This window comes from Stenella coeruleoalba (assembly GCF_951394435.1).
Source record: "Stenella coeruleoalba genome assembly, chromosome: 17".
Classification (NCBI taxonomy): Eukaryota; Metazoa; Chordata; class Mammalia; order Artiodactyla; family Delphinidae; genus Stenella; species Stenella coeruleoalba.
The window spans coordinates 31,907,890-31,922,563 of NC_137163.1; the positions used below are offsets into that span (position 1 = coordinate 31,907,890).

At 38.7% G+C, this 14,674-nt stretch overlaps 1 protein-coding gene across 10 annotated transcripts in view; it reads left to right on the top strand.

Annotated features, from left to right (window-relative positions):
- The window catches only part of DPYS (dihydropyrimidinase), a 169,413-nt gene that overhangs the window by 101,914 nt on the left and 52,825 nt on the right, over positions 1–14,674 (top strand). The gene's annotated exons all lie outside the window — the stretch shown is intronic.

Genomic DNA, 14,674 nt, shown 5'->3' on the forward strand with positions numbered 1-14,674 from the left:
GGTGGCACTTTATTGGTGATTGTCTAAAGGAGACTGTGGTCTCCTGAAGAATCATAGACCTTAAGAGATGGCAGCTTCCTTGGAGATTCCGTATCCCTGCTCCTTCATCTTTATAGACGAGAAAATTCGGTTCAGAAAGGTGAAGTGACTTTTGCAAAGTCATCCAGCTAGTTGGTGGAAAAGAGGGATTTTGATCCCACTTTTTTTTTTCTAACTTTGAAAAAGAAAGAGGGATTTTGATCCCCCGCCCCTTTTTTTTCTGACATCGCATCATGTCCTGCATCAACTCATGGATTTCTGAAAAGTCTTCCTGCATTTCAGGTAGGCCAGATCCAGTTTGCTGCTTCTTTGTGCAAGTAAAGTTTTATTGAAACACAGCCATGCTCATTCCTTTACTGATTGTCTATGGCTGCTTTCTCACTACAGTGGCAGAGGTGAGGGGGTTGTACCAGACCCACATGACTGCAAAGCCTGAAAGACTTACTATCAGTCCCTTCACAAAAAAAGTGTGCCAGTTTCCATTGTATATCAAGCCTAGTTGAAATTCTGTTTTTTGTTTTTATTCTTTTTGTATCAGACCCTAATGTCAATGTTGAGTAAAGTGGGCTTGGGCAGGGAAGAATGGGAAAGAAGAAAGAGAAAGGAAAGAGCTAACATTTATTTGTCTCATTGGGGGAGACTTTTTATGTGTCACCCCATTTAATTCTCAAAAAGATGCTATCAGATTGCTCTTTTAAGCCCCATTTTATAAATAAGAAAACTGAGGCTAAGAGAGAGAAAAGCCGAGTTGCCTAAGTTCATGTCACTAATAATTAGCAGGACTAAGGTTTGAATCCAGCCTTCCCCATTCTAAAACTCTCTGTTCTTTCTTCTGTACCATGTGACTGTCATAGTCAAGGTTACCTTCTGTTTTTAAAATGTGATATATCATCCCTTAAATTGAAAGAGTTGAATTAAAAAATAATATTGGATACCAAATCATATTTGATAAATAGTTAAATACTAGTTACAATTGTCTAATTCATGATGCCATCATGGGTTTTATTTTCCTCTGGGTGCTCATTTATACAAGTGGGTGAGTTGGACTGCAGAACATAATAGTACATTTTTTGACAATTAGCATTTTGCATTATTGGCTAAACTTGATGGATTTAATAGCTCCTGCAGCAACTTGTAGAATGGAGGTCTTGTGTGTATGTCCACACAGCTAATTACATAGATACCACATAGATGTGTTTTTATTTAATCAACAATTCCTCCTCTCCAAAGTTGGCTACACTTCTCTAAAGCAGTGTTTACCAGTTTGCCTCATCATCTGAATTGCCCGTGAAGACCCTTAGAAGACAGATTCCCAGGACCCTTCCAGGTCTCTCTAGTTAGTATATCTGGGTTTAGGTTTGGGAATCCATAATTTTACATTATTTTGTAGCCTCGGAAGGTAATTCTGATGATTAATCAGCTCTGGGAACCACTACTCTGTAAGGTCATGAAGGGATGGATGTCCGTGTCTTTGTCTCAGTCCTTCCTGGTCTTCCCTTACATCCTCTAACCTGTCCTCTTCCTGAGTCCCACTCGGTGATCAGTGGGTACATTGTTCCTTGTCTTTGCTGAATGAGGCTGGGGGCAAGGGCATCTCACACACCACACTATGTATTTCCTCAGTGTCCAGTAAAGCAGTGCAGGTACTTTCTGCCTTAATCGTAGTTACTGTGTTTAGTTATGCTTTTATCTCTCTCATTGCTTTTTTTGCTTTTCATTTGCATTTGCAAAATTTCCTCAGATACAAATCTGACTAACTTCTGCTTTTTGACTAAAAAGTGAGGTTCATAGACACCCAAAATTTAGATCATAAAAGTCTGTTATCCCCTGTACCCTGTTATTCATCTCCCTGTCATTTCCAACTTTTAAAAATGTCACTGCAACCATTAGCAATTAAAATCAAAAGGTACTTTGTACCCTGAAAGTTTGGTAGTCTCAGACACGCATTAATTTAAATCTTTCCTCCCCACTGTACAGGGTTTACATTAGCCTAATATAACAGGCTTTTAAGTATACATATATAACCACACTCAACACACATTCATTTTATTAACCAGTTCCTCTACCATAGTATAAATTAAATAAAATAATTATATATAGTAGGGTGTATATGTTAATCCCAAACTCCTAATTTATCCCTCCCCCCCCCAACATTTCCCCTTTGGTAACCATAGTTTCTTTTCTATGTCTGTGAGTCTGTTTCTGTTTTGTAAATAAGTTCATTTGTGCCAGTTTTTAGATTCCACATATAAGCGATACTGTATGATATTTGTCTTTCTCTGTCTGATTTCCTTCACTTAATATTATAATCACTAGGTCCATCCATGTTACTGCAAATGACATTATTTCATTCTTTTTTATGGCTGAGTAGTATTCCATTGTGTATATGTACCACATCTTCTTTATCCATTCCTCTGTCAATGGACATTTATGTTGCTTCCATGTCTTGGCTATTGCAAATAGTGCTGCAATGAACATTGGGGTGCATTTTTCTTTCGAATTATGGTTTTCTCTAGATATATGCCCAGAAGTGGGATTGCTGGGTCATATGGTAGCTCTATTTTTAGTTTTTTAAGGAACCTCCAGACTGTTCTCTACAGTGGCTGTACCAATTTACATTCCCACCAACAGTGTAGGAGGGTTCCCTTTTCTCCACACTCACTCCAGCATTTATTATATGTAGACTTCTTAATGATGGCCATTCTGACCAGTGTGAGGTGATACCTCACTGTAGTTTTGATTTTCACTTCTCTGGTAATTAGTGATGCTGAGCATCTTTTCATGTGCTTTTTGGCCATATGTATGTCTTCTTTGGAGAAACGTCTATTTAGATCTTCTGTCCATTTTTTGATTGGGTTGTTTGTTTTTTTGATGTTGAGCTGAATGAGCTTTTTATATATTTATAAAATAAATAATCAACAAGGACCTACTGTATGGCACAGGGAACTCTACTCAATATTCTGTAATAACCTATGTGGAAAAAGAATCTGAAAAAGAATGGACATATGTGTATACATAACTGAATCGCTTTGCTGTACACCTGAAACTAATACAACATTGTAAATCAACTATACTCCAAAAAAAAAAAGTCAATCAGGACTGTTAAGAAAAATAAAAGACATTTACAAGCTTCCCATTCAAGATGGGGACCTAAAAGGACCCTGAACTCACCTCCTGCCACAGACACACCAAGTTTACAACTACACATGGAACAGTTTCCTCTGAAAAAAACCCTAAAAACTGGTTGAGGCACTCCTAGCATCCAGCGAACGAGAGAAGGTCTACATGGAAGCCCCCGGTAGGAGAGGCTGGGATACAGTCTCTCCAGAAACCCCACTTCCTCCTCCTTTTCCTCCTCCTCTTTGACCCCTTGACCCCTGAGAACCCGCAGCTTCTCACTGAGGAGCAAAAGCTTTAAACCCCACATTGGGCACCTCCCACTTTTAAGATCTGCACCTGAGAGACGGGCCTCCAAAACATCTAGCTTTGAAAACTAACAGGGGCTCTGTCCACAAGCCCCACAAGGCTCTACGGAACTGGGCTCTTAAAGGGTTCACACTGGGATGCACCAGCCCCAAAGCTCAGGGCAAAGCGTGGATGCAGGGTGCCAGGACTTGCAGGGGGAGAGGCCCACGTGCTGGTCTTGGAGTTGGCCTGGGCTCAGGCATCTGATCAGACAGGCATTTGCTGGCGCTCTGGGGGCGGGGGGAGGGACCGGGGGGGAGCTGGCGGCTGCCATCTTGGCTCTCCGTCCGCAGCCTCCAGGGGCCAGGGTACCCTGAGCGGAGCTTTTATGTGTGTCTGGCTGCCGCCCAGGAGCCACTCCTTGATTGCCTGGCTCTGCTGGCCAATGGTGCTTGCGTCCTTGGGTCCCCTGGGAGTATGGTAATCTGCAAGGTGGTTCTTGGTCTGCCACCTGGGGCAGTGCACAGACAGCCGTCTGAGGCACCCTCCCCAGGCTCTCTGCGAGTGCCGCTCTTTGCTGGTCCTGGACCTCCGGTTGGAGGTGCAGGCCCACCTATAGGGCTCTATGGACGTGGATGTGCTCTCAGGGAAGGTAGGCTAGTGTAAGGCATCTTTGCGCTCTCCCTCTGCCTTGCTATATAGCTCACAGACAGGAGTTTGTACACTCCTCTGGAGTCCCAATTTGGGGGACTGCTTCCCCAGGGGACACCTCGAGATGGTGGCCAGCGAGGCATACACTTGCAGTCCCATAGGATTTGTATTTGCATACTTTAAAAGCTGCTGCCTGAAGGTCTGGCTTCTTAATCACATACCACAATATAGCACATTAGAAAACTCTAAATATGAAAAATAATCTTCCACAATCTCACCAGCAGTCATTGACTTTTTCATTCATGCCACCTTCTAGTCGCTGTCCAGCTCATTTTCAGAATCTGTATTGACTTTTTTCTTCCTGTATTGTGATTTTAAAATACAATATTTGTTTAACCAAAAAAAAAAAAAAAAACTCTTAAAGAGCTATGCATAAGCTCTACCAAGCACAGCATTGATTTCTAATGTGTATGTGAGTAATAAATTTACGAATATCATGGGTTACCCTCCTTGTGTTTCTTGTGCTCTCCTGCAATAGTTCATGGACTGGCTTTGCGAATCGGTGCTGTCCAAATAGATATCTTATATTCATCTCTTCAATTCTTGCTTACTAAACTTCACAGATATAGTGGTTCCCCATGATATATTATTAAGAACAAACAATTAACTTGTCATTTTATTTAAAAGAACAAAGTTCTCATTTCAAAAGCTCTGCATGCATTTACCATAATTATATGGGAATCTTTTCAAAGCTGCTTTTTCATCTTTTGAGGTTCCCCCTCTAACTTTGCCAAATATAGTTATTAATAAATCTCTACAATAATTAATTTTAAACAAATTTGCTTATAATTTAAAACAAGTTTGGAATGTTTTATTTATGTAAGCACTTTTGTAAATGCAAAAAGATATTGGGCATCCTTGAAAGTAATATTGGGTTGGCCAAAAATTTCGTTTGGTTAATGAATACATTGTTCAATAAAGTTCTTAGTGAAAATGAAAAATGTCTTGTATTTTTACTTAAAACTGAACGAACTTTTTGGCCAACCCAATATTTAAAAAACCTGACCTTATAAATTCTCTGATGTATGAACTTTGTATTAATACTTATATAAATGCATACCACCACCTCTTCCATTACCATAAGGCTTAATGATTATGGTCTTAGGGTAATGTTAAAGATTTCTTTTAAATAAGTAGTACCCAACATCTTTTTGAGAACATTTAACTTTTTTTACTTGGAGGCAGTGTGAGGGATTGGTGAATCTAATCATTTACATCAGATTCAATCTAGTGTGTATCCTCCCTTAAAGTAAATGAGTTAACCTTATCATTAAACCTTATTTTGTTTTAAATACAAGAATAATAATAGGGCTTCCCTGGTGGCATAGTGGTTGGGGTCCGCCTGCTGATGCAGGGGACACAGGTTCGTGCCCCGGTCCAGGAGGATCCCACGTGCCGCGGAGCAGCTGCGCCCATGGGCAGTGGCCGCTGGGCCTGCGCGTCCGGAGCCTGGGCTCCACAGCAGGAGAGGCCACAGCAGTGAGAGGCCCGTGTACCGCAAAAAAAATAATAATAATAATGATAATAATAATAATAAAATAATTGACCTCAATGGTCTTTGTCAGTATTAGTGACTTGGGGTGAAAAAGTTAGTTCTTACTCACTCAGAAATAAGATATTTTGATCCACCAGAGGGCAGACAGAAGAAGCAAGAAGAACTACAATCCTGAAGCCTGTGGAACAAAAACTACATTCACAGAAAGATAGACAAGATGAAAAGGCAGAGGGCTACATACCAGTTGAAGGAACAAGATAAAACCCCAGAAAAACAACTAAATGAAGTGGAGATAGGCAACCTTCCAGAAAAAGAATTCACAATAATGATGGAGAAGATGATCCAGGACCTCGGAAAAAGAATGGAGGCAAAGATCGAGAATATGCAAGAAATGTTTAACAAAGACCCAGAAGAATTAAAGAACAAACAAGCAGAGATGAACAATACAATAACTGAAATGAAAAATACACTTGAAGGAATCAATAGCAGAATAACTGACGCAGAAGAACGGATAAGTGACCTGGAAGACAGAATGGTGGAATTCACTGCTGTGGAACAGAATAAAGAAAAGAGAATGCAAAGAAATGAAGACAGCCTAAGAGACCTCTGGGACAACATTAAATGCAACAACATTCGCATTATAGGGGTCCCAGAAGAAGAAGAGAGAGAGAAAGGACCAGAGAAAATATTTGAAGAAGTTATAGTCGAAAACTTCCCTAACATGGGAAAGGAAATAGCCACCCAAGTCCAGGAAGCACAGTGAGTCGTATACAGGATAAACCCAAGGAGAAACATGCCAAGACACATAGTAATCAAATTAGCAAAAATTAAAGACAAAGAAAAATTATTGAAAGCAGCAAGGGAAAAATGACAAATAATATACAAGGGAACTCCCATAAGGTTAACAGCTGATTTCTCAGCAGAAACTCTACAAGCCAGAAGGGAGTGGCATAATATACTTAAAGTGATGAAAGGGAAGAACCTACAACCAAGATTACTCTACCTGGCAAGTGTCTCATTCGGATTCGATGGAGAAATCAAAAGCTTTACAGACAAGCAAAAGCTAAGAGAATTCAGCACCACCAAACCTGCTTTACAACAAATGCTAAAGGAGCTTCTCTAAGTGGGAAACACAAGAGAAGAAAAGGACCTACAAAAACAAACCCAAAACAATTAAGAAAATGGTCATAGGAACATACATATCGATAATTACCTTAAACGTGAATGGACTAAATACTCCAGCCAAAAGACACAGGCTTGCTGAATGGATACAAAAACAAGACCCATCTATATGCTGTCTACAAGAGACCCACTTCAGACCTAGGGACACATACAGACTGAAAGTGAGGGGATGGAAAAAGATATTCCATGCAAATGGAAAACAAAAGAAACCTGGAGTAGCAATACTCATATCAGTAAAATGGACTTTAAAATAAAGAATGTTACAAGAGACAAGGAAGGACACTACATAATGATCAAGGGATCAATCCAAGAAGAAGATATAACAATTATAAATATATATGCACCCAACATAGGAGCACCTCAATACATAAGGCAATTGCTAACAGCTATAAAAGAGGAAATTGACAGTAACACAATAATACTGGGGGACTTTAACACCTCACACCAATGGACAGATCATCCAAAATGAAAATAAATAAGGAAACAGAAGCTTTAAATGACACAATAGACCGGATAGATTTAACTGATACTTATAGGACATTCCATCCAAAAACAGCAGATTACATTTTCTTCTCAAGTGCGCATAGAATATTCTCCAGGATAGATCACATCTTGGGTCACAAATCAAGCCTCAGTAAATTTGAGAAAATTGAAATCATATCAAGCATCTTTTCTGACCACAATGCTATGAGATTAGAAATGAATTACAGGGGAAAAAACGTAAAAAACACAAACACATGGAGGCTAAACAATATGTTACTAAATAAGCAAGACATCACTGAAGAAATCAAAGAGGAAATCAAAAATACCTAGAGACAAATAACAATGAAAACACGATGATCTAAAACCTATGGGATGCAGTAAAAGCTGTTCTAAGAGGGAAGTTTATAGCTATACAAGCCTACCTCAAGAAACAAGAAAAATCTCAAATAATCTAACCTTACACCTAAAGGAACTAGAGAAAGAAGAACAAAAATAACCCAAAGTTAGCAGAAGGAAAGAAATCATAAAGATCAGAGAAGAAATAAATGAAATAGAAACAAAACAATAGCAAAGATCAATAAAACTAAAAGGTGGTTCTTTGAGAAGATAAACAAAATTGATAAACCATTAGCCAGACTCATCAAGAAAAAGAAGGAGATGACTCAAATCAGTAAAATTAGAGATGAAAAAGGAGAAGTTACAACAGACACCGCAGAAATACAAAGCATCCTAAGAGACTACTACAAGCAACTCTATGCCAATAAAATGGACAACCTGGAAGAGATAGACAAATTCTTAAAAAGGTATAACCTTCCAAGACTGAACCAGGAAGAAATAGAAAATATGAACAGACCAATCACAAGTAACGAAATGGAAACTGTGATTAAAAATCTTCCAACAATCAAAAGTCCAGGACCAGATGGCTTCACAGGTAAATTTTGTCAAATATTTAGAGAAGAGCTAACACCCATCCTTCTCAAACTCTTCCAAAATATAGCAGAGGAAGGAACACTCCCAAACTCATTTTATGAGGCCACCATCACCCTGATACCAAAACCAGACAAAGATACTACAAAAAAAGAAAATTACAGACCAATATCACTGATGAATATAGATGCAAAAATTCTCAACAAAATACTAGCTAACAGAATCCAACAGCACATTAAAAGGATCATACCCCACGATCAAGTGGGATTTATCCCAGGGATGCAAGGATTCTTTAATATATGCAAAACAATCAATGTGATACACCATATTAACAAATTGAAGAATAAATACCATATGATCATCTCAATAGATGCAGAAAAAGCTTTTGACAAAATTCAACACTGATTTATGATAAAAACTCTCCAGAAAGGGGGCATAGAGGCAACCTACATCAACATAATAAAGGCCATATATGACAAACCCACAGCAAACATCATTCTCAATGGTGAAAAACTGAAAGCATTTCCTCTAAGATCAGGAACAAGGCAAGGATGTCCACTCTCACCACTATTATTCAACATAGTTTTGGAAGTCCTAGCCACAGCAATCAGAGAAGAAAAAGAAATAAAAGGAATACAGATTGGAAAAGAAGAAGTAAAACTGTCACTGTTTGCAGTTGACATGATACTATACATAGAGAATCCTAAAACTGCCACCAGAAAACTACTAGAGCTAATCAATGAATTTGGTAAAGTTGCAGGATACAAAATTTATGCACAGAAATCTCTTGCATTCCTATACACTAATGGTGAAAAATCTGAAAGAGAAATTAGGAAACACTCCCATTTACCATTGCAACAAAAAGAATAAAATACCTAGGAATAAACCTACCTAGGGAGACAAAAGACCTGTATGCAGAAAACTGTAAGACACTGATGAAAAAAATTAAAGATGATACCAACAGATGGAAAGATATACCATGTTCTTGGATTGGAAGAATCAATATTGTGAAAATGACTACACTGCCCAAAGCAATGTACAGATTCAATGCAATCCCTATCAAATTACCAATGGCATTTTTACAGAACTAGAACAAAAAATCTTAAAATTTGTATGGAGACAGAAAAGACCTCGAATAGCCAAAGCAGTCTTGAGGGAAAAATGCAGAGCTGGAGGAATCAGACTCCCTGACTTCAGACTATACTACAAAGCTACAGTAATCAAGATAATATGGTACTGGCACAAAAAGAGAAATATAGATCAATGGAACAGGATAGAAAGCCCAGAGATAGACCCACGTACCTATGGTCAACTAACCTATGACAAAGGAGGCAAGGATATACAATGGAGAAAAGACAGTCTCTTCAATAAGTGCTGCTGGGAAAACTGGACAGTTACATGTAAAAGAATGAAATTGGAACACTCCCTAACGCCATACACAAAAATAAACTCAAAATGAATTCGAGACCTAAATGTTAACATCGGACACTGTAAAACTCTTAGAGGAAAACATAGGAAGAACACTCTGACATAAATCACAGCAAGATCTTTTTGAATCCACCTCCTAGAGTAATGGAAATAAAAACAAAAATAAACAAATGGGACCTAATGAAACTTGAAAGCTTTTGCCCAGCAAAGGAAACCATAAACAAGACAAAAAGACAACCCTCAGAATGGGAGAAAATATTTGCAAATGAATCAATGGACAAAGGATTAATCTCCAAAATATATAAACAGCTCATGCAGCTCAATATTAAAGAAACAAAAAACCCAATCCAAAAATGGGCAGAAGACCTAAATAGACATTTCTCCAAAGAAGACATACAGATGGCCAAGAAGCACATGAAAAGCAGCTCAACATCACTAATTATTAGAGAAATGCAAATCAAAACCAACAATGAGGTGTCACCTCACACCGGTTAGAATGGGCGTCGTCAGAAAATCTACAAACAACAAATGTTGGAGAGGGTGTGGAGAAAAGGGAACCCTCTTGCACTGTTGGTGGGAATGTAAATTGATACAGCTCCTATGGAGAACAGTATGGAGGTTCCTTAAAAAACTAAAAATAGAATTACCATATGATCCAGCAATCCCACTACTGGGCATATACCCAGAGAAAACCATAATTCAAAAAGACACATGCACTCCAGTGTTCACGGCAGCACTATTTACAATAGCCAGGTCAGAAGCAACCTAAATGCCCATCTACAGACGGATGGATAAAGAAGATGTGGTACATATATACAATGGAATATTACTCAGCCAAAAAAGGAACGAAATTGAGTCATTTGTTGAGATGTGGATGGATCTAGAGACTGCCATACAGAGTGAAGTAAGTCAGAAAAAGAAGAACAAATATCGTATATTAATGCATGTATGTGGAACCTAGAAAAATGGTACAGATGAACCGGTTTGCAGAGCAGAAGTTGAGACACAGATATAGAGAACAAACGTATGGACACCAAGGGGGGAAAGCCGCGGAGGAGTGGGGATGGTGGTGTGATGAATTGGGCGATTGGGATTCACTTGTATACACTGATGTATATAAAATTGAAGACTAATAAGAACCTGCTGTATAAAAAAATAAAATAAAATTCAAAAAAAAAAGAAATAAGATTTTTTTTTTTTCGGTACGCGGGCCTCTCACTGTTGTGGCCTCTCCCGTTAAAGAGCACAGGCTCTGGACGTGCAGGCTCAGCGGCCATGGCTCACGGGCCCTGCCGCTCCGCGGCATGTGGGATCTTCCCAGACTGGGGCACGAACCCGTGTCCCTTGCATCGGCAGGCGGACTCTCAACCACCGCGCCACCAGGGAAGCCCGAAATAAGATATTTTAATTTCTTTCTCTTAGGTTAATTAAGACAAAAATATATGATGTGTGAAGATGTCAACATATCCCATATTATCATTAGGATTGATTAGGTTCTAAAGCAGCAGATATAGGATCTAAGAGGAAGGACAAGGTTTTACTTCCTGAGTAGAACAGTAAAGGAGATCTATTACTATGAAGGTGTTTAGAATTACTGTATCTTATTGTCAAAGAGAAACGTAACTGACAACAAATATGGAGTCAATGAGGACATCATAATGACGCTTATAACAAAATACAGCCACCAAGCTGAGATTCGTTAGGTGAGAAATAGTGACTTAGACCATAATGTGATACTCTTTTATAAGCCATTAACATTAGAGATGAAAAGGAAGTTCTATTAAATTACCTGGGGCAATATCTTTCTTCCTCTACAAGATTAACAAAGCACACTTGACAATAGATGTCTCAAGAAATGTAACTAACCATTTGTTTAAATCTAACATGGATAAGCTGCAATTAAATAAGCATTTTATGCCCTACGTTAGATTGGCCGTAATGAGCAAGTCTAAATCTTGTTTTCAAGATCAAAATTGCCTTTTGTGACAGCACCTCTTTGCCAGTCTGTCCTTCCAATAGGGACAAGCACTTCAGAGTAAGGGCAAGCATGCCTAACAGATAGAGACAGCAGGTCACTCTCCAGAAGTCGCGAGAACTGTTCAAAGTCACGGTCCATTAGAAACAACAGAGACTGTGCTACTTCAGAAAGGTAGTTTGGTTTCAAGAAAATTAAGACCCTTTTCCCAACCCCTCCAGTGCCCTTGTCATAGAGAAGATGGGTAAACTGGGCATTCGTAATAGACGAGGGCAGAGAAACTGGCCATGATTCCCTAAAGGCACTGCCTGCCCGTTGCCCTTGGCACTTAACAAAAGCTACCACATATTGTTATTTTTTGTCTAAGCATCTGTCTGTCTTCCTGACTAGATCGGAAGCATCCCAAAGGCAGGGACCAAGGAGAGCTGTCTGGGTATCACCAGCACCTTCTGTGTGCCCTGTTCAAGTGTTTGCTGTAGATATTGGTGATATTTTTAGGTAAATAAGTAAGTTAGTTAATTAGTAGAATTTCGAAAGGCCAAAGGATCCGATTTTCTCTAAAACTTGAGCAGTTGATTTAAAAAAAAATTTTATTGAAGTATAGTTGATTTATAATGTATTTCTGCTGCACAGCAAAGTGCTTCAGTTATACATATATATACACACTCTTTTTTAAAATATTCCTTTCCTTTATGGTTCATCATAGGATATTGAATATACTTCTCTGGGCTATACAATAGGACCTTGTTGTTTATCCATTCTATACATAATAGCTTACATCTGCTAACCCCAACCTCTCACTCCATCCTTCCCCCAACTCACTCTCCCCTGGCAGCCACCAGTCTGTTTTCTACGTCTGTGAGTCTGTTTCTGTTTCATAGATAGGTAGGTTCACTTGTGTCATAATTTAGATTCCACATATAAGTGATATCAAGTGGTATTTGTCTTTCTCTTTCTGACTTACTTCACTTAATATGATAACCTCTAGTTGCATCCATGTTGCTGCAAATAGCATTATTTCATTATTTTTTATGGCTGAGTAGTATTCCATTGTATATATGTACCACACCTTTATCCATTCATCTGTTGATGGACATTTAGGTTGTTTCCATGTCTTGGCTATTGTAAATAGTGCTACTATGAACACAGGGGTGCATGTATCTTTTTGAATTATAGTTTTGTCTGGATATATGCCCAGGAGTAGGATTGCTGGATCATGTGGTAATTCTATTTTTAGTTTTCTGAGGAACTTCCATACTATTTTCCATAGCAGCTGCACCGACTTATATTCCCACCAACAGTGTAGGAGGGTTCCATTTTCTCCACACCCTCTCCAGCATTTGTTATTTGTAGACTTTTTAATGATGGCCATTCTGACCAGTGTGAGGTGGTACTTCATTGTAGTTTAGATTTGCATTTCTCTAATAATTAATGATGTTGAGCATCTTTTCATGTGTCTATTGGCTATCCGTATTTCTTTGGAGAAATGTCTGTTTAGGTCTTCTGCCCATTTTTGGATTGGGTTGTTTGTTTTTTTGTTGTTGAGTTGTATGAGCTGTTTGTAAATCAAGCCCTTGTCATTTGCAAATATTTTCTCCCATTCTGTGGTTTGTGTTTTTGTTTTGTTTATGGGTTCCTTTGCTATGCAAAAACTTGTAAGTTTGATTAGGTCCCATTTGTTTATTTTTGTTTTTATTTCTATTGCTTTGGGAGACTGACCTAAGAAAACATTGGTACAATTTATGTCAGAGAATGTTTTGCCTATGATCTCTTCTAGGAGTTTTATGGTGTCATATCTTATGTTTAAGTCTTTAAGCCATTTAGAGTTTATTTTTGTGTATGGTGAGAGTGTGCATTCTAACTTGAGCAGTTGATTCTTTGCCTAGTTAATGTGGGGCAGATCCCTTCTCTGTAGGAGGAATAAATGCAAAATGAGTAAAAAAAAAATCACATATTGTATTAGTTTATTAATATATAATTTTAATAAACACAGTTTTGTTTTCTTTAGAAAACACAGTAAAGCATAAAATCATCAGAATATTTAAATAAGCCAAAACTGGGGCTTCCCTGGTGGCGCAGTGGTTGAGAGTCCGCCTGCCGATGCAGGGGACATGGGTTCGTGCCCCGGTCTGGGAAGATCCCACATGCCGCAGAGCGGCTGGGCCTGTGAGCCATGGCTGCTGGGCCTGCGTGTCCGGAGCCTGTGCTCTGCAACAGGAGAGGCCACAACAGTGAGAGGCCCGTGTACCGCAAAAAAAAAATAATAATAAAATAAAAATAAAAGCCAAAACTTCAAATTCATCTTCACCTTCTCAGATCTTTTCTGGTTGAAAGTTATGCCAACTATATCAGTATCAGAGCTGTAGAACTGGTCCTATGTGCTGTTAACAGTTATTACAGGTCAAATTGTTCCATGGTTTAATAATTTGAGAAAATTTTGGGTGAAACAGGTTAAATGAGATTTCTTTATTATAGGGTTTCTCAAAGTTTTAAAATTATGCCAACATGCATTATGAATCTTCAAGGTTGAAAGGCAGATTGTGTGGATTTATTGACGTCATATAACTCTTCTATGGAACAACTAAGGGATTAGTGGTCTGAGGAACACACTGGGAAATGCTGACTCAGATTTCTAATGTAGGCTCCTTATGCTAGAGAAATTTCACCATTGAAGACCTGTGTTGAAAGACCTGCGATTCAGTACAACTTCCTGGAATGATGGTTCTCAGTGCTGGCCAACTATTAGAATCACCTGAGAGCTTTAAACATGCCAGGGCCCAGGCCCCAGCCCAGGCCAGCTAAGTCAGGGTCTTTGAGGGTGAGTTTTCCCATCTGTAAAATAGAAATAATACTACCTACCTCACAGGATTATCATGTGTAAAATGCCTACTCTGGTGCCCAAAACAAAACATGGTCTTCGAAAAAATGTTTCATTCTGGGGAGAGCGTAGAATTTCAATTTTAAAATGTAGAAGATATTATTAAAATAGAAAATCACTATTTGGCTGGCCCAGTTTTGCCTCCATGGAT